We start from the raw sequence: 20,905 nt of genomic DNA, 5'->3' as shown, positions 1-20,905 counted from the left end.
ATTATTCGAGTCTTATACTATCCTGTACAGCATATTTACTAACAGTATATTGTCAATTGAAAGAATGTATATTCTTTCACAATTCACAGTCTCATTTAGTGTCTTAAGTTGGTGCTGATTTGTTACATCAGTCATATACTATATTGACACTATAGATATTTAAACTTTAGTGCTTGATAATGCTTTAAGTACTTCAAAAATTGTCTTCATGATTATTAACTATTTTTAAATTTCACATATAATTTCACATTGGTAATGAACTAATGGGACTGAGAAATTTTAGCATGAGTCAACATTAAGAAAGTGAAGTGGAAAATGGAGGATATTATGCTGATAAGCTAGGCCAAAAATGCATTTGCCTGAATGAAGCAATTGAAACAGATCTTACTGTTTTGAGTTGAGTGATTAACTATCATTCATTGCCCCACTTCCCCCTTTCCTATTCTCACTACAGATTTAGACTCAGTGATCAAATGAGATAAATGAAGAAATTGCCCGTTATGCAATTACAATTAGAAAACAAATACAATGATCAGAAAGATTGCACTGGGGAGGTAATGGTTGATCTGAATGTTTCACAGATGGAAAATATTTAGCTATTGAGAAAGTCACTTACAAGGCTTTCTAGCAAAAAGTGCAACATGCCAGAAGGCTTGTATGGGAGAGATGGCAGTGAACATGTGGAAGGTAGTATCTGGGCAAGAGGGAAGGGTTGTGTGTGAAAGATACAGTGAGTATTAAATTAACAGGTCTTTTGGTTGGTTCCTCTATGCCCTATTATCCAAAGACATCTTCTGAATTTCAAACAGGGTATCAGAAATAAGGAAGCCAAGAGGGATATGTGGTCTTGATAGTGTAAGTAATTCCTTGAGAGGAAGTGGAAATCAATATGTTGTAATAATGAGAACTAAAATTAATAATTGCTACAAATTACTTAGTGGCCACTCTAGGCAGCATGCTATATGCTTTACACACACTTTCTTATTGACTTCCTGTGACAACCCAAAAAGATTGGAGCTAAGATTCTCATCCCTATTTTGCTAAAGAAAAAATATGGTTGGGATTGGCAAATGGCAGGTGTTACCTCATGTCATTCTGAACCTAGAGCTCTTAACCATGGCACCACTATTTCCCAGAGAGCCTGCTCTTGCTAAGTATAGGGATTCCTCAGCCCCATGTTACACGTACCGAGTTAGAATCTCCAAGGATGGAGCACTAGTCTGCATTTTAAACAAGCATATTTCAATATGACAGGAGAATCCCTGAACTATCCAATACTGCCTCTCTACACTGCATGTATTCCTAAGATTCATGAAGCTCCTGAACAAATTAATGTCCTTTGTTTCTAAAACTTATTCTCTTCTATGGGGTTAGGCTCTGTCTGCTTGGTGGCCAAATTTTATTTGTTTTGTTCTTTTTTGCATGGCTTCTTGAGCCTTTAGATTCATGTCTGATAGAGGAATTGTGTGACTTCGATAACCTATATCAAGGTAGCAAACTTTCTGTTAGGGTCCCTAGTAGAGTGTGCCCCCCCCCACCGCCCCCCGGAGGTAGAATTAGCCTGGCCTGCCCTAACAGGCAAAAGGGAAAAATGCACTGTCCCCAAGTACCCACCAGCTCCTTCCCTTTGATTTCTACTTGCTAAGCTTCCTGATAAGTCACTCTAAAGAGCACAGGTCAGTTATGGGTTTGTGGTGGGAAAGGGGGGTGTTATGGGAGGGTATAGAGTTCAATCAAATAAAAGGAATAAATATCTAATGATAAAATCTTTATCATAAGTGGAATGCTATGGCTTATTAGGTAGTGAGTGAGCCCTTCACCAATGGGCATAATCAAGCAGAGTTTGGAAGCCTTAGTGCCAGGGATACTACACGAGAAGTTGGATATAGCTCTGATCTTACCATTAAAGAAAACAAAATGTTTAATTTTTAGTAGGTGAAAATTATTTAAAAATTTTGTGCATTCCTTTCAAAATACTGTCTGGGCTTATATTCATAGGGGCAATTGTTATGCTTTTCTTATTGTTTTTATCATTTTACAAGTGCTTTCCTTGTCAGAACAAAGTTTCCATACCCAACAACTTCAGATCTCTGCCATTAAGGCAGTCAGCCAGGTTCTCTTGACAATTACCCCTCGTGATCTTGGATACTCATTTTGCTTTCCCTCTCCTATCTTTTGTAGATTCAAATGGCAGGACTGGGGGCTGGGAGATCCACATGACTCACTCTCCTTGCCTTGTGCAAGTTCTTACTACTCCCAGTTGGGCATTTAGGTTAATTAGACATGAATGACAATGATGTGAGTGAACTTATCATAGTTAATGTAGCTATTAAGAATACATTTCCATGCAGCATCTGTACATAATTTGGATAAGGAAGCATAAAACCTGAAATATATCCTTTCTTAATTATTTTTCAAGCAAAAATGGAGAGCACCTTAGATTAATGCGAAATTTTCTCTATGATCCTGTCAATTGGGAGCAAGAGATTTATCTTGAATTCACACTAGATTTACTGTGACACATGGCTCAGGTATCCCCAATCAGAATTTTTTTCTGAGTAAAAGTGGGATGAAAGCAAAAGCCAGAGGTAGATAAGTTACCAAGCTAAGAAATCATAGAATAAAAAAGCAAAAACATTGAAATGCGACCAAAAGATGAAAAATAGACACAGATAATAGAGTTGTCAGGTAAATTTTGAACAGCCTCAAAGATAACTTAGTCACACTTTACTTTGGGCTGGCCAGATTACAGCTGGAGAGTAAAAACAGTAACAATATAAAAAGAACTACCATTTATTAAACTTTTGCTTTAAATTTTTGAAACCATACCAAATATTACACATATTACATCACAGTTAGTTCTTACAATCAACCTTTGAGGAGTGTAATGAAACATTCTGATCCCTACTGTGTGCAAGTTGAAATGAGGAAATGAGAGGCTAATCAACTTACTGAAGGCCAAGTGGTGGGCAGCTGTAGAGCTGAGGTTCTAATACAGATGTAACAGCCCTCAAAGCCTATTTCTTATAGCTATTATGATACATATTTTCCCTTTATTATGTTTACTTCTGGATCTCATCTTTTAGAATGGACATGGATAAACAGGAACCTGTCCAGAAGAGTGACTTCAGTGGCAAAGGGTTTCATGCCATTTCATATGAAGAAGGGCTGAAGGCCTTGTGGAGATAGCTTAGATCATTCAAGAAGAAGGTGATAGCTATCTTCTAGTATTTAAGAATATCCACATGGATGGGGACTGTGACTTCATTTAAATGGTGTGGGATCAGGATTTACTGGGAAAATGAGTTTGTCCTAATGGATTGGTGAGGACAATTCTAGAATATGTGGGACAGCTACTTGATGGGAATCTTATAGAGAAGGTTGGATGGTTGTTTGGACTGTACGCACTTATGATCCCTTCTAAATCTTAAACAATATTAATCTAGGAAATAGAATTGTAGAACAGTTGCAGATCACCTCCAGCTTATGACACATTTTCTTATGCTACATATATAAAAAAAGTTTTTTTTTCTTAATAGCCTGTCTTTCCAACTGGAAGGCAGCTATTTAGGAAATAAAAGCCTTGTCTCATTCTTTGTCAACTCTAGTTCCCTTGCCTGGCATACAAAGCATGCTGAAATGCTTGTTGAACAAATCTGTAAATGGTATATAATAATTTTATAGTGAAATCTTGAGGACATAATGGAAGATCCTACAATCTAGCAATGAGAATATTTTTTTAGAAATATCCTTTGAGGAAAAGTCTCTCAAGTTTCCTGTTTACTTTTTGGTAGCCTTTTATTTATTGATGGACCAGGAGCAGGAGAGTTACAGACTACTGAAGTAGCACTAATCATTTTCATGGGGCTGAGAGTGACTCATAGTTTCAGATGAGTAGGCTTTCCAAATAAAGTGTTTCCAGTGTATGGATATTCACAGTGATTGCCCAAACCCCTACAATTTGGACCTCTGAGCTATGGGGAGCAGTATGGTGAACGTGATACCCATATTCTGGGTCTCCCCCTTACTTCTAGCGTGAGGCTAGCTTAAGACCCTTAAATGTATTATTGGATCCTAATAATGGCACATGGCATAATTATGAAATAAATGAAGTTTGATTTTAGTATCTTCCAGCTGAACTTTTAATATGTCTCTCCTTATACTGCCTCAGATTCTACCCATGAATCTTCATCCTTAAAGTTAAGGCATCAGGGACTAGTGTGAGGAGAGAGAGATGATTAGGATGGATTTCCTGGTGTCCCCGCATCTCATCAGTCGTTTTGCCTGTAGTAAAGATGGGTCTGGTCTTTACATGACATTATTATAATTGCTTAGAATAGGTGTAAGGAATACATTTCTCCATCACAAAAATATTACAGTGTTAGTGCTTTTAGTGATTGAGTGGCTATCTAATCTAAATCCAGCAAAGTTTAAGTGTCCTGCCTCAGGTCATTTTGGGTATCATACAGATGAGTTGTCTTCTTTCCATCCTGGGCTTCTATCCCTGTGCCACTCAGCCATTTCCAAAAGATCTTATTTAAATATTTGTTTCTTTTTTCACCTTTATTCTGAATACAATGAAATCATCGTCCTTTGGACTTAGCTTTTGGGGTCTTTTGAAGGGTTGAGAAGCTATTGTATCCAGCTTCTGTCATCTGACTGTCCTGAAGTATTCTTTGAGGCTGGGCATGGCTTCCTTAAAGGCACGTGTTCCCCTGCGAACACATGGTGGCTTTCTTGCATAGAGGACTTTGGAGCCTATTATTGTTGACCTTATTCAATTGCTTAAGAATTAAATTACTGAGAAAATGAAGTGGCACAAAAATATTAATAAAGAATGTTACAAATATTTGAAAGTCAGGATCTTGATCCCTATCCTCTCAGTCCCTGTGATTCACATCCTCCTGACTTCAGTGGTATAAAACAGAAAGGAATGTGACCCATCCGTTGAGGCCAGGATCATAGGCTTTCAAAGTGCCATCTTAAGTAATGCAACCTCCCAGTTTTTTTCTTTCTTAACAAAAACTATTGGATCAGAGTTACTTCTAGGGATTGTCGTGTATAATAATTAGCACATACCATATTATATTTTGAGAAATGTTGGAGGCTCTGTATTTTAAATGGCAATTGATGACGCAGACTTCTTGGATCATTTAGGGATGGGCACTTTGTTGAGTAATCAGAACTGTTTTCTGTGTGGATTCCTTTCTTAGCAGCCTCTTTCCTCACCTATTTTTCTTTCCTCATTCATTCTTTCTGAGTTTTCATTCTAGATACTAAAGCCTATAGTCTCACAACTGGGAGAGAAGATTTTTTGTGGTTACCTCCTTAGCAATTATTGCAGAATGTTTTAAAAACTTTTCAAATTTGATGCCTTTAGCCATACATCACTTATGGGCAGATTTACTACCACTCCCTATTATACTACAGTAGAACTGCTTCTCTCACATATCGCCATTATAGATTTTCTAAGTTCTTAAGTCCATGATCCCAGGCCTAGAAGGCTTCTGTCTTTCTGAGATAGGATGAAGCTCACAAGTTCTTAAACGAACTAAGATCAGAATTGAAACCCCTGGCTTACGTTCAGGTCCATTTTAATGTTCTTTGAACTTTCTGTGATTCTCCTGTTTTATCATGGTCATTTAAAATATATTTTTGAAGAGGCAAACATTTCTGTTCTAATAGAAGAGGAAGCAAAAGAAGAATTTGTTTCTACACTTAGATGTTGGCGTGATGGTGTTGCTGTAAGCAGTGGTTCCAGAGAAGATGGTAAAAAAAAGGAGCCAAGTCAGGACCTTTGCTTGTCTTTTTTGTCTTCTGGGTCTTATTTTTCTGTAGCTAAAACTTTGGACATTGTTTTTTTTTTTTTAATTTATTTACTTCTCTTAGAGAGGGGGAAGGCCAGAGAAGTTTTAAGCCATCTCCTTGCTGAGTGTGGAGCCAGACACATGGCTCCATAGCATGATCCTGAGATCATGACCTGAGCTGAAACCCAGAGTTGGACACTTACCCGACTGAGCCACCCAGGCAGCCCTATGTTTTGTTTTATTTTGTTTATTTATTTATCTATTTATTTTTAAAGTTTTTATTTATTTATTTATTCATGAGAGACACAGAGAAAGAGAAGCAGAGACATAGGCAGAGGGAGAAGCAGGCTCCTCGAGGGTTGCCCAATGTGGGACTTTATCTCAGGACTCCAGGATCATGCCCTGATCTGAAGGCAGATGCTCAACTGCTGAGCCATCCAAATGTCCCCCTATGTTTTGCTCTAAAAAGGAGCTATGAAAGACTGAACTTACATTCCAGAATAGTGTTGATCAGTGGAAATATGGACAATTTATATATACATATATACATTTTTTGTTAGCCACATTAACAAAAAAAAGGGATGATATCAATTTTCACGTGTCGATGTATTTTATTTACATGAATACATCCAAAATATTATTGCTTCAGCATGTGCCACCCGTCACAGTTCAAGTACTCAATAATCACATGGGGCCAGCAGCAACTGCGTTGGACAGCATGATTCTGGAATGAGAAAGAATTACATGTGTTTAGCTCAGCACAAACTTCAATGTAAATAGCGAGTTGTAGAGAATTGAGCACTTTGAATCCCAGCTCTTGTTCTTACTATGTGGTGACTTTAAGGAAATTATCTTTCTGGGCCTTGGATTTCTTGTACGTAAAATAGAGAATTAATAAATGTCTAGAGTTATGACTTTTAAAGAGATAATGTATGTGATGTGTTGAGCGCACAGGCACTTGGTAAAGTAGCTCTGAATATTATTAGACTCCACTGAGGAGTTTGGATGATAATTTTAAGTTTCTCCTCTCCAAGGACAAGATGAAAACTATAAGCTTTCTGGGGACAGGACATTAACTTCTGTTTAGCATTGGTTTGGTTCTTCTTTGAGGTTCTCTGCATCCTCTGCTGTGGCCTGTGCTGTCTGCATTTTGATTGCTCACTTTGCTCTTCATAGCCTTGTTTGTTGTGTCCTGGCTGCCATCCTGATGTTTCCCCCTTCAAGTTCTTGACATCTCTCATTCAGGATTCTTGCAATCAATCCTGATTTTGCACCCAAGTTTATTTGTGACTCACTGTCTAGGCTTGATGCTTGCTTTCTGCTTCTCTGGCATCAACCCCAGTTCTATTCTTGCTGTATCCCAGAAAACAAACTAGGGCAGATAACCCTGCTCAACTGAATGCATGAGAAGTATGGCTTTCTAAAGATTTGGGGTGATTTTTAATATCTGTACTTAAGCCTGTCAAGGAATTCCTTATGGGACTTAGATTGGAAGCCAAAAGCAGACTAATTTGAAGTGATATGTGAGTGCAAAATGTCATGATTTAATACAACTTCTTTTGGAGGTACATGGAATTTGCTCGGCGTGGAAATAATGAGTGTAAGAGAAATGGTGGCATGGTTGTTTGTTGAGAATGTTGGGAGGATTGGGCCAATCCCAATGCCTCTTTGCTTGAAATGTTGCCCAAAGTCTGGGCAAAGGTGGGAGTACAGAGTAGAGAAACTGGGAGGGGAGCTTCCTGCTGCTGAGTAATTTTAAGAGTGCTAATTATGGTAAATGGCTAATTTCTTTTGGTTGCATGTTGGATTTTTTGTTTTGTTTTGTGTTTAAATGCAAAAATCCAAACCCAAAGAAGCTTTCCAATCCAATCTTAAATGAATGGCTGAGAAAGCATAATATAAAATAAACACGACTATTTTCTTCTGAAAATTGTGAGGACAAAATACCAAGAGATATGACCTTTGTGAACATCTGCACGTGATGTAACTCCTCAGCCATGCAGGGAACTTGTGGGCAAATTACTCATTTTTGCAAGTTGTAAAGACAAATAGTGAAATGTCTTGATATTTCAAGCAAGTGCCTCCCAAATTTGACTTGTCCCAATCATTGGCAGTGTCAGGGGCTGATATTACCCACTTTTGAAGAAACAGATGGTTCAGAGCTGCAGGGGGCGAGTTTCTCAGCAGTGATGACAGAGGAGGTGCTAATTATGGGGGGACGGGTTGGTTTCACTCTGCTGGATGGAGTCTCTACCTTCATCTAGGTTTAAGACCCAGTACAACTCTTGCCTCTTTTACAGCTTTTCCTGAAGTATATTCTTTCTTCTTTCAGTTTATTTCTCTCTGTAGCACAAATTTTGTGAGAAACAGACATAACCCTGAGCTAGTTGCTCTCTAAGTTGTCTTGACCAGCCTATAAAATCTTAATGTTCTTAAAGGTTTCTCGTGGTTACATTTTATTTTCCAATTAAACTAGAAATTCCTCAAAAACCAGGGCTGGTATTTATACCACTTTAACCCCCCAGACCAGACCAGCAGGCATTTGTTGATCCCAAAGTGAACCTCTAGGGAGAATGTTGTCCATTCTCTGAGAGACAGGCTGAGTTATAGCTTGTCAGCCACTTGATTCAGTTGGTTGCTGAGAGCAGGAGGGAGCAATCTTTCCAGCATTCTCTACTTAATAACCTAAGTTATGTTCCTAGCGTACACGCTGATACATAATACCAGTGAATAAGAGAGGATTTCCTTTCATACTGTGGATTGTAGCCCTAAGTTCCATGAATCCTCTAGTCAATGCCTTGTCCTGAGAGACTGAAAGAGAAGAGAGTAGGGATGGGTCTGCATAACCACCAGCTAACACGCACACATACAGAAGAATGTTCATGACTTTGTTGGGCACTTAGTTTTTTGCATCGTATTGAAAATTATTTACACGATTGAATTCTTGTGGTCAGGGACTTTGCCTTCATCCATCCTTGTCTTGCATCATAATCTCCTTTAATAATTATTTGTTGAATAAATGTAGCCTCTTTACATATTTAAAAGGCAGTGAGTATATCAATTGTACCTTTAAAGAATCAAGAAAATTTTTCCTTAAGTTCCTCTCAGTGAATATTCCAAACTTTTACCACTTCAGACCATACTCAAATTTCCCACTTGAGTTTTCTCCAGCTTACTGAGTCTTTTAATTTACAGAAAACTAGAAGCCTTTAGATATGACCACTCTCATATCCTCTTTCCCCCCTTTTATAAACAGTGAAAGATTTCTTGCCTCTTCTTTGGTGCATTTGCTGTTTAGTCCCTTCTCATTTACCTCTCTATCCCCCATTGGTTGCCTAACCTTTGCACCATCCTGACACTTCTCATGCCTCTTGTCTTTGATTGTCTTCATCTCCTTTTCTTGTATTTTTAATCTGCACATCTCCTCCTGGAGCTCAGAATCTTATCTAAAGACACCCTTCTGGTCAGCTTTACTGGTGACAAGAATCTGTGTGCCTTACTTATTACCCTTGTATTCCTAGGCACTATTGGGATGCTTTCAGATTGTATGATTTTTTTTTCCTATTTTAGTAACTCACTTCCATTTTCGCAAACGAGAAAATAAAACCTTGAAAATGTTTTGACTTCAAGGTCAAAATGCTCGTTATAGTTTACGAATTTGTGACTGACTCCTTATCCTGTGCAGAGCCTTGGACGCCTTTCTCTGCAGATTTCCTGATATGTGGACATCCTTCATTGTGTCCAAGGGATTACAAACTGTCATCTCTGGTAACTCTCTGACAGTGAAAGGCAGGCTCCTTCACGCAAAACTTGCTGCCTGAAATTGCACGATTGGATTGCTCTAGGATTAAAAAGTACACTTGAGGCCAGAGAATAAACTGACTTCGGGGAAAAGTTATTATCAGTGTGGCTTAGGTTATTAAAGAAGGCAGCACGCTGATCATACAGTGAAATAAAGGGATGGGAAAGACCATGAGATATTATCTAGTTCTCCCTTGTTCTCAAATACATGCAAAACTATGTTTATGTTCTTCTCTAAAGAGATTTTCCTAAATTTACAGGTAATAGGTTCATGATCTTCAATGATAGTGTCTTCAGTGGACTATCATTTGGTGTCATATTTTGGTGTCTGGATGATGATTCTTGGCAGTCTTGAAGTTCTGGGACACCTCGTTCCACATATCACTGGGCTTGACACTTTCAAAATCTCTAAAATCCATGTCCTTGTAGTCAGGTTTATGATATCCTTATAACTTGCAGGCAGTGATACTCTGCAATGTGGTGGAACATAGGTGACTTTTCTGTATTTTCCAAGTTAACATTCAGTGTTTAGAATTCTTATACTTTTTTTTTGACAACCCATCAAAAACCAATTTCATCTGCAGTTACTCAGAATTGGGTAGTATACTTTCTTTTTTAAAAGGAAGATTAAAAGTAGTAAAGGTGTATGTTAACATGATTACTGAACCTAGACTTTCTCCATGTAGTCTCAGATGAATTGATAAAGGATGGTAGGACAGATCTGGGGCCTGTGTGTGAGAGAGTGTGTCTGCGTGCCTGATAGCAATAGATAGATGTCAGGGGCATTTTGTTCAGGGACTTAATAAAATGGGTATTTGCCTTTTGGTAATTTTCAAAAAGCTATTATTCCCTGTATATGAGAAAGGAAATATGCATTATTCTTTGCTTTCATAAGTGAGGAAGACAGGAAGCCCTTTTTCTAATTAAAATCTCATTTTATCCTAATTTGATATGAAGAAAATTTTCCTGGAGATCTTCACAGTCTTTAATATATGTAACAGTGATCTGTCTGGTGATACTGAGAATCCGTGGTGATGCTGATTCTGTACATTTACTTATCACTTTGTAGTTCACATATTCATATATGTACAATGTCAAATTTGATCATCACTGAAGTTAATATTAAGACCATATTACCTTTTGAGAGGTTAAGCTAATGATTCATTTGCTTTGAATTTATATCATTGCTACTATAGCTATTTGTTACTCCAAATTAGTATCTTGATAATAAGGTAACGATAATATTGGGTTAGTAAGGTACAGTTCAAGAGAACTGTTGCTTTTTCGTTTCTGGAACTTCTCATGTCATTTCAAGTAATTAGCACACTTATTAGAAGACCTCCCAATGGTTTAGGCTTTTGAACAACAATATATCTCTTACTCTATGAGAATATAAAAGACTATCTTTTTAAGTTAGTTCCATTAGACTGTAGAAGTCTTATGTGCTGCTGAATTAGGTACAGTATTCTCTAAGAAATAGAATAACACTTCTAGCTATATTCCTATATTTAACTAATTAATTGTTATGAAATGGAGAACCAGAAAATGAAAACACCCCAAACTCTTGGATTACCAATTGATCCTAAATGTACAGTTTCCTCTGACTTCTTTTTAGCATCTGTGTCTTAATGGCAACTTGCTGAAAAGAATACATTAAAAAATATGTTATTTGGTAAACTTAACATGGTGGATTTTCGTTCTTTTTTAGTGAATGGAAGATGATATCAATGAAACATTTATTCAGTCAGTCTTTAAGCATACTGAAAATATGTAATTTTAACTGGTTTTTAGCCTTATTCATTTTATGTTCAGGCCAATAGTTATTCTTGATTCTTGTGTGATTCACAAGATTTCAGTGTGATTCTTGTCAATGAATTGAATGAATCTAAATTTTCATTCTGAATGTATACTGTCAATCACTAGGAGGAATCACATAGCCCATGGGTTAATGTAACCTAGTTGAAAATTATATAAATAGTGTTATTTATTGAAGCATTTTCTTTGTGCTAAGTATGTTGTCTAATTTATCTTGGCTGATTGTCAGTGAGACTGGACTAGTATTATCCTTATTTTATCTTAGAGAAAACTAAGGTTCCAAACTAAGTCTCTAAATTACTGCAAGGGCTTACTTTTATAGCCCTAGCATCTGGTATAGTCCCTGGGAAAGTAGGTGCTTCATGGATATTTGGTGACAAGAAGATAGGTAATATGCTCCACTACAAACCAGTAAGCCAAATTTTGAACTTAATCTAAAATCTCCCTATACTCTTAGTCTTCTACTCCACCTCTTCAATTCCTGAGTTTTGGAGAGAATTTGTCCCACTGGGGAGAAAATGGTACTATTTTTTTATACAAATGTCCAAATGTTTATATTGGAGATTGTTTACCTTTCATCTGGAATGGTGAATGCAAAGCCAGGTGCCTCTTCGTGGGTGTTGTATCTTTAGAACATCACCATTAATTGCCAGAGTGTATTGATGCTCAAGTTTACATTGTTTACATATAGTTGCATGGAAGGATGCTTTGAGGTTTCTACTTCCAACTTTTATGATATTGTGTCCGTTTTTTAGCATCCCAAAAGCATAGCTTTGAAGATACAGAATCTTTAGTAATTTGATGATGGATCTTGGAAAGAATAGCAGGATTTGCCAAAAGCTGAGCATTTTTCTCAAATCACTTAGGCTATTATTATTTCACTGTCAGAAAGGCAGAGAATTTAATGAGTGTAAATTACAAGTGACTTTGTAGAGAAGAGCTTTTACTCTTGAAGTTCGTCAGAAGTAAAAATAAAAGTGAGGTTTTTGGCTTCATGAGTGCAGTTGCATTTTTTGACTCAACATGTTATAGCTGACATGCAGAGAAATTGTAGAGATTTTGAATGTTTCTTAAGTTTAGAGGATAGCATGCAAATTAAGCAATTTCTACAAGACTATTAAATTTGACATGAAAATAAAAACTTGGCCTTTTTTTGAGGGATGGCTATTGGGTCTCAGGAAGAGTGGCTTTGTTAAATTTATTTAAAAAATATCTATTTGGTGTTTACTGTGAACCAGCCACTATTCTAGACCAAGTAGCTTGGAATACAGTGGTGAGCAGGACAAAAGGTTGCTTAGATGGTATTTAGATGCTAGTCATAGGAGTCAGAAAATATACAGACAAACACTATTACTAATAGTAATGTTTGCTGAATGAAAATCAATTGGGTGCTAAGCTATTTGTGATAGGAAAGCCTCTTTGAAGGCTTTGAACAGAAGTCTGAAGACTGAGAGGGACTTTTAGTCATTGTAAAGAACTTGAGGATTTGGGCATTTTTAGAAAGGAAGTGAGTGGGTTATGGTAAGGAGTTGAGATTTTATTCTGACTAACAGTACATTGGAAAATTTTAGGTGGGCAATGGTAACATTTGGATGTAAAAAGAGAAAACGATGGCTCTGTATGTTATTAGGAGAAAAATTCTGTAATGGAAGGGTGGAAGTGGGGAGATCACATAGGAGGCCATTGTAGGTAGTGAAGGCCAGACTTGGAAAGAATGCAGATGGAAAAAAAAATGAATGGACCTAATTTATCTTTAAGATGTTGAGCATAGGTTGGGCTGAAATGTTGGAAATGGGGATGAGGGAAAGAGGAATCGTGGGTGACTTCTGAATATTTTTGTTGGCTGAATGGTGGTGGTACAGTGGAGAATGGGAGAGGAATAGTGAGTGCATTGGAGAGAAGGATGGAGATACATGACTACTTTTTGTTACATCTATTAGCCCTCTAATTGGAGACTTGAAATTCTCAATTGAATGTGAAAATCTGGCTCAGGTAAGATGTCAGGGTTGGAAGAAAAGTTTGTGAATGAACAGTGCAATCTTATTAAAGCTGTGGGACTGGATGAGATCATCTGGAGAGAAATAGTAGACAGAGAAGTGGGGTCTGGTAGAGGCCCAATGCACTGTAAGAACCATTCAGAGGTTACCCAGAGTAGCAGATATTGGTGAAATGTTCCGATAAGGAGAGCCCAGTCAGGTCATAGGAGAACCAAGAGTATGAGAGTGTCAGATTCCTCAGTCCCAGAAGAGGGAGAAATGTTTCAAAAAGGAGGATATGCTCAATCGTGTTTATGCTACAGAAAGCTCCAGAAAATGAGGACAGCAAAGTTAATGCTAGCACAGGAGGTGGTTTCTATGCTATTTTTTGAACTGAGCGTTGATCGTATGCCATGTCCAGCTTTGAACTGCATGGGCTTATAGAAAGTAGCCATGGTACTGATGTCCTATTTTAAGGTTGTGACAATTGGTCACTTTTAAAACATAGAGTTGATGTAATATGTTTCCCAAGTTCTCTAGTTTAGTTAGACTTTTTAGATTGAATTATTTTGAAGTCACATAGATTTAACAGGTTGCTAAAAGGCTGGGTCATTCTTATACTACCATACCAGAAAAATATAGGTTCTTTACTGTGCATGCCCCATGGTTAAATCAGTAGATTGCCTTTTAGGGAGTTTAACTGGCAGGGGTACCGAGCTTGAAGTGCTAACCACACCCATAGCCAGCTGCTATAAAAGTCCTCAAACTTCATTTGCTAGAAGTTGTATTGCTATCCTAGTCATGTGCAGTAATAAAGAAAATATGATGCTTATGCATAAAAATATTCAAGGAAACAGAACCCATTCTCAGAAATGATATCATGGCAGATCTGTGGCAGGTTGTATAGCTGTTTAATCATCAACATTAACTGACATGGTCTAACAATCTAAAACTGTCTCTGGATACAGTGGGGGACATAACAGTTGTGTGTATTCTAAAATGTTTGATCAGAACTGTGCTTTTGATTTAACTTTAAATTCCATTCTGTTTTTTTTCTGATCTTATCTGAGAAAACTGATTTTTTTGGCCAAGTACATATGCTTTCTTCCAACACCCTCTTGAGGAAATCAAGGTATTTTCCTCTATAATCACATTGTTGTTGTTGTTGTTTTTCTATCCTAGGAGTTGCATGTGTTTGTTTTGCCACAGTGAGCAAGTGTTAATAAAACTTAGAAAATGTTTTTCAGTTATGAAGGTGGAAAACAGAATTAAAATTATTGTAAAAAGTGAAACTGAGGTGTTGAAACCTGAGAAGCAAGTTCAGTAACATTAGTAACATTCTACTTAGAAAATGTACAAAACACTACTGGGGGAAAAAAGGATCAGTTAAGTAGGCGTTTATAGGCATATATTTTATAATGATCATGGAAAAATGACCAGCAGCTCCTTAAAAAAAATTTAACATACTTGTTAAAAGTAGATCAGATACTTACAATCACATCCACAACTCAGAATTTTGTATTGGATGGCTGATTTAATGAAAAACTTGATGTAATCTTCTTGCCTTGGTGATGGAAACAAAGACATGATATTGACTACTTACTTGAAAATCTATTAATTGTTCAGAGACTAATGGATATCAATCAAAGCCATGAAGTTAAAAAAAATAAGCATTGTAGAAAAAGACTGGCTAATTTAATGTTACATATCAATTATATCTTAATTTTAAAAAAGACATTTGCCTTCAGTTATAATCAGGGGAATGCAAATTAAGACCAAAAACGGATACCATTTTGTACCCACTAGAGTGTCAAAAATATAGAAGCCTTTCTGTATCAAATGCTCACAAGTATGTAGAATAATGGAAAGTCACACACTACTGCTAGTGGTGATGTAAATTTGGACAACCACTTTGGAAAATGACTTAGTATTATCTTGTACAGTTAAACACGTTGCAGTCTCCATGACCAACAATTTCTTTCTCATGTGTACATCCTAGAGAAATTCTTAATGCACGTGAACCAGGAGACATGTATAAGATTATTTCTAGTTGTATTTACAATGGCAAAAAAATAAACTCCAAAAACCCAAATGCCCATTGACAAGAAATGGATGAGTGTATTTTGCTAAAACCACACAAGGGATCATACGACTGTGAAAATGAATGTACTATACAGTTGGATGCGACAATACAAACACATCTTTTGAAATGTAATGTTGAGCGAATAAAGCAAGTTTCAGGAGATTACACACAGTGTGATGCTGTATTTATAAAGCTCAAACCAAGCAAATTGAAATATGTATAATACATAGGAAGGCTACATATATATGTGCTGAAATTATTTTTAGAAAAGGAAAGTTATCGGTTACTTTTGGATGAAGAGATGTAGGAGAGAACTGGGAGGGAGCACAAAATAGGTTTAAGAACAGTGGTAATGTTTTTGTTCTTAAATTAGTGACCTGTTTAGTAGGTGGTTCAGATTTATTTTGTTATGCTTTCTAAGTATACATGCATTTCCTATTTTTATATGTATCAGATAGCATAGAAAAGTAGTATCCCATGAAATCAGTTATACTGGGATCCTCCTAACTGACAGCAGAGTACCACCTAGGTTACCCTGTTCTCAGATAACTCTATCTCCTCCATTTGGTAGTTAAATCACAGCTATCTTGAGGGCAAACAAAAGAACATAGATAATACAAACAGTTACATTTCTCTTTGAAAGCTTAGCTCCTGTTCTGGGGTCTTTCAGAAGTCAGAATGTCTGTTTAGCATCTCAGTTGACAGGGAGTCATGTTGTTCAATGCCTGCTGAGCCCTTCCTCTTTCTTCATTCAATTTTAGAAATGCTGGCAGAATAAGAAAAAAGAAAATCAAATTATCTGCCAAAAGGCTCACCTGTAAGGTATAGGCAACTAGTGCAGAAATACTAATTAAAACAAGCACATTGAGTCCCTGATAACCTAAAGCTCTTTAAGCACAAAGATTGTCTAGGGAAGCGCTTCCAGAATTTGAAGTGGCCCCGTAATATCAGGAACAATGATGTGAATATGAACCCGAGCACTTGTCAAGTGCTGTATATTTAACTGAAGAGATAATTGTATGCAAGTCTGTGGGATCTCTGGGCAGATGAAAAACGTGGAGTTTGGTAGATTATTAAATATTTCATAGTGTTTTTTACATTCATGAAAGTATAATATAATTAGATCTTGGCTTAATTTGTGCTTTTGACTGCCACTGTTAATTTTTTTCATTCCAGAATTTTATTAACTCTCAACCCCAGAGTCATTACTTTCCTTGTGCACTTCATACTTAGCTTTGGCTAAATTTAAGGCTTTAATGGCTATAAAAAGCAGTTTTGTCTTAAATCCTTATTTACAAGACAATCTTTTTTTTTTCTTTTTTCTTTTTTTTTTTTTTTTTTGCTGGGAGTGTGTGCAGGGGCAGGGAGGGGTAACTTATTTATAAAACCAAACACCTGGGGAATTTGCATAAACTGGTTTTTAATACATTAGTTACCAGGTTACATTCTGCTGCTTACTACAGTGCCCGGGCATGCATACTTTGATTCACTCATTCATCCAGTACGCATACGTATTGAGTACCTACTATATGGTAGCAATCTGGTGAACTTCTAGAACAGAGTAGAGAATAACAGTCACACCCTCTGAAAAATGTTTTTTTTTTTTCAAATAAAGGGATTATTTCAATTTATGATTTAGAAGTATGAGCTGCCAAATACCTGAATTGTTGGTGTTATTTAAAATCCTAGAGGAGAACACAGGCAACACCCTTTTTGAACTCGGCCATAGTAACTTCTTGCAAGATACATCCACGAAGGCAAAAGAAACAAAAGCAAAAATGAACTATTGGGACTTCATCAAGATAAGAAGCTTTTGCACAGCAAAGGATACAGTCAACAAAACTCAAAGACAACCTACAGAATGGGAGAAGATTTTTGCAAATAACATATCAGATAAAGGGCGAGTTTCCAAAATCTATAAAGAACTTATTAAACTCAACAGCAAAGAAACAAACAATCCAATCATGAAATGGGCAAATGACATGAAGAGAAATCTCACAGAGGAAGACATAGACATGGCCAACATGCACATGAGAAAATGCTCTGCATCACTTGCCATCAGGGAAATACAAATCAAAACCACAATGAGATCCCACCTCACACCAGTGAGAATGGGGAAAATTAACAAGGCAGGAAACCACAAATGTTGGAGAGGATGCGGAGAAAAGGGAACCCTCTTACACTGTTGGTGGGAATGTGAACTGGTGCAGCCACTCTGGACAACTGTGTGGAGGTTCCTCAAAGAGTTAAAAATAGACCTGCCCTACGACCCAGCAATTGCACTGCTGGGGATTTACCCCAAAGATTCAGATGCAATGAAACGCCGGGACACCTGCACCCCAATGTTTATAGCAGCAATGGCCACAGTAGCCAAACTGTGGAAGGAGCCTCGGTGTCCATCCAAAGATGGATGGATAAAGAAGATGTGGTTTATGTATACAATGGAATATTCCTCAGCCATTAGAAACGACAAATACCCACCATTTGCTTCAACGTGGATGGAACTGGAGGTTATTATGCTGAGTGAAATAAGTCAATCGGAGAAGGACAAACATTATATGTTCTCATTCATTTGGGGAATATAAATAATAGTGAAAGGGAATAGAAGGGAAGGGAGAAGAAATGTGTGGGAAATATCAGAAAGGGAGACAGAACGTGAAGACTCCTAACTCTGGGAAACGAACTAGGGGTGGTGGAAGGGGAGGAGGGTGGGGGGTGGGGATGAATGGGTGACGGGCACTGAGGGGAACACTTGACGGGATGAACACTGGGTGTTATTCTGTATGTTAGTAAATTGAACACAAATAATAAATTTATTAAAAAATAAAATAAAATAAGCATGGTTGTCATTCTTGGGGATATTGGCCTTTGTGATTTCCTCTCTAATCCTCTACTGCCCTGTATTTGAGATGGCTTTGGAACCCTTGAGAAAATCCCAGGTATCAGGCCTTAAATTTATTGCAGCATTTATTTAAAATAGCCAAGACATGGAGACAACATAAGTGTCTGACAATAGATGAATGAATAAAGGATGGTTAAAGATATGTTGTATGTAATGGATATATACACAATGGAATATTATTCAGCCATAAAAAGAAGGAAATCTTGCCTTTTTCGACGACATGGATGAACTATGAGAGCATTATGCTAAGTGAAATAAGTCAGGAAAACAAATACTCTATGATGTAACTTCTATGGGAATACAAGGAAGTGGAAGTCAAAGAAACAGAGTAGACTGGTGGTTTCTAGGAGCTGTGGGCAGGGGAAAGAGGAGATGCTGGTCAAAGTACAAACTTGCAGTTGCATAAGATAAGTAAATTTGGGGGTTTTAATCTATAGCAGAGTGACTACAGTTAACGATACTGTATTGCTTACTTGAAAAATGCTAAGAGGGTAAATCTTAAATGTTCTCACCACACACACAAGAAAGGGGAATTATATGAAGTGATAGATCTATTGACTAACCTTATTGTGGTAGTCATTTCTCAATATTCTCTGTATTTGCTTTCAATTTGTATTAGTGAAACCTGATATTTGTATATCAAGTTATCACATTGTACACTTTAGCTTACACAATGTTATCTATCAATTATATCTCAGTAAAACTGAAGTAAAAATCTAGTCACAAGAGCCTAGATTGTCCCTGGATTAATTTTTATGAGATCTGTCTTATTTTTTAAGTGTGTGAATGGTTAGGTTACAGGAGAGAAAGTAGGTGCTTTGGACAAGGGGTGGAAGGATGTAGAAATACTGGGTTTTTAAAATGGAATTAAAAAATTTCACTCACAAAGAAAAAATTCACTCCCTTGTTGCTTTAGGGATGGTACCAAGTAATTGAGAATCTCTGATATGTCTTATTTTTCTCATCTGATTAAAATATATTTATGATATCTTTCCTTCATCTCACTAAACTCATAATTTTCCTTCCCCGTAATCCTCTTGCCATCCATCCATCCATCCGTCCATCCGTCCGTTCGTCCGTCCTTTATTGGCTGCCTTTTGGGTAACAGAACTGCAATTGCAGCACATATAAGGCCTGTGTCTTTATGGAGCTTAGATTTTGCACTATGTATGCTCCTTACATTCACACAGGGAAACTAAGATAATACTCTCCAAAGGTAGTGAAGGTGGAAATTTTAAATTATAGTAAATATGTTGAGATAGAGGCCTGTTTATCTGGAAAATGTTATCAGATAACCACATGTTAGTTGGTTTAATAATCAAGATATTTTTCTGTACCCATATTTTATCAGTTCTTCAAGCAGTATCAATTTGACTTCAAATGCAGGATATGGATAGGAGCCACATTCCTTTAACTGTTCAGGAAAATATAGGATTGTTTTAGCTGTGAGCTTTGTGTCAAAAATAACAGAAACCATGCAGACGCTCCTTACTCTGAAACTTTAATAAATCAGGGCCTTTTGTTTGCCACACTTGTTAATAAGAACATGAAATGTTGAAGGCAAATAATCATGTTCATTTACAAATATCATCAGTAGGTCCAGTAACAGGCAAATGACCGCTTGATACTTAGAGAAAAGTTCTAAAAGTATCATATCTAGTTCTTAAATGTCTTTGCTGTTTCTCTGTGTGCTCCTCCAAGTGCCTCACTGCCTGCTTGCTGCTGAGCTGCATTTATAGCTATATCACCGAATACCTGATTTTTATTTTGGAGGAGATCCAATGCAAATATCCACATTAATGCAACACATGCAAAGGTCAGGAGGCCCAAAGTATGGTTCCCACAGCAACTGACCTTTGTTTCTCTGGAGCTTGGCAGTCTTTGCTTTCACTTTGTATTAGCAAAACTTTTCTTATGTATGGTATGATGCAGCTGTTATGGGAAATGTTATTTAGGAATTTCTTGTTTTCCTTTAGAAAAATTTCAGTTTTGATATTACAGCAGTTTAAAGGCTATTTTATACTTCCCATATTCATGAAAAATAAAGGCAGTCATGCAAAAGGAAAAATGAACACTCTCTTCACGAACAACTAAGAGTAATTAAGTTAGCTATCAAAATATCTTGAAACATGCAACCAATTTTGAGTATGTCTTTGTTGATATGGGTACATTAACAGCTGGATAGTTTTGGACAAACTAAAACGTAGGAAGCGTGTTTTATTATATATAAATATTATATAATATATATTGTTTGGTACATGTTTATAAATGGAATCATTTTATGAAATTTGAAACCAACAGAATTGACACACAAATTTGCTGTTTTTTTTTTTCTGTTAAAATGGAAGAATTGTTTCTACTACTGTTAAAAGTCAGCCTATCCATCATGGTTTGGATCTCATTTCTATCAAAGGCTTTGGTCCTGCCATTTTTTTCTCTCACTTCTGAATCATCCACTTCTTTCTAATACCAGATCATTCCCGCCAACATACACACCTCCTCCCGTCTCTCCCCTACTGTG

The 20,905-nt window shown here is 36.9% G+C and overlaps 1 protein-coding gene across 3 annotated transcripts in view; it reads left to right on the top strand.

The window, feature by feature from the left end:
• Nucleotides 1-20,905, top strand: part of TAFA2 (TAFA chemokine like family member 2) — a 435,070-nt gene that overhangs the window by 243,185 nt on the left and 170,980 nt on the right. The window contains exon 1 of one of the 3 annotated variants that reach the window (XM_055328757.1): nucleotides 7,277-7,407. The exons of the other annotated variants lie outside the window; for them this stretch is intronic. The gene's annotated coding sequence lies outside the window, so the exon portion shown is untranslated. Of the gene's footprint in view, nucleotides 1-7,276; nucleotides 7,408-20,905 lie in introns of those variants that run through there. 3 annotated transcript variants of the gene reach the window in all.

This window comes from Nyctereutes procyonoides, unplaced genomic scaffold (assembly GCF_905146905.1).
Source record: "Nyctereutes procyonoides isolate TBG_1078 unplaced genomic scaffold, NYPRO_anot_genome, whole genome shotgun sequence".
NCBI classification, from domain to species: domain Eukaryota; kingdom Metazoa; phylum Chordata; class Mammalia; order Carnivora; family Canidae; genus Nyctereutes; species Nyctereutes procyonoides.
This window is presented reverse-complemented; position numbering and strand designations above follow the sequence as displayed.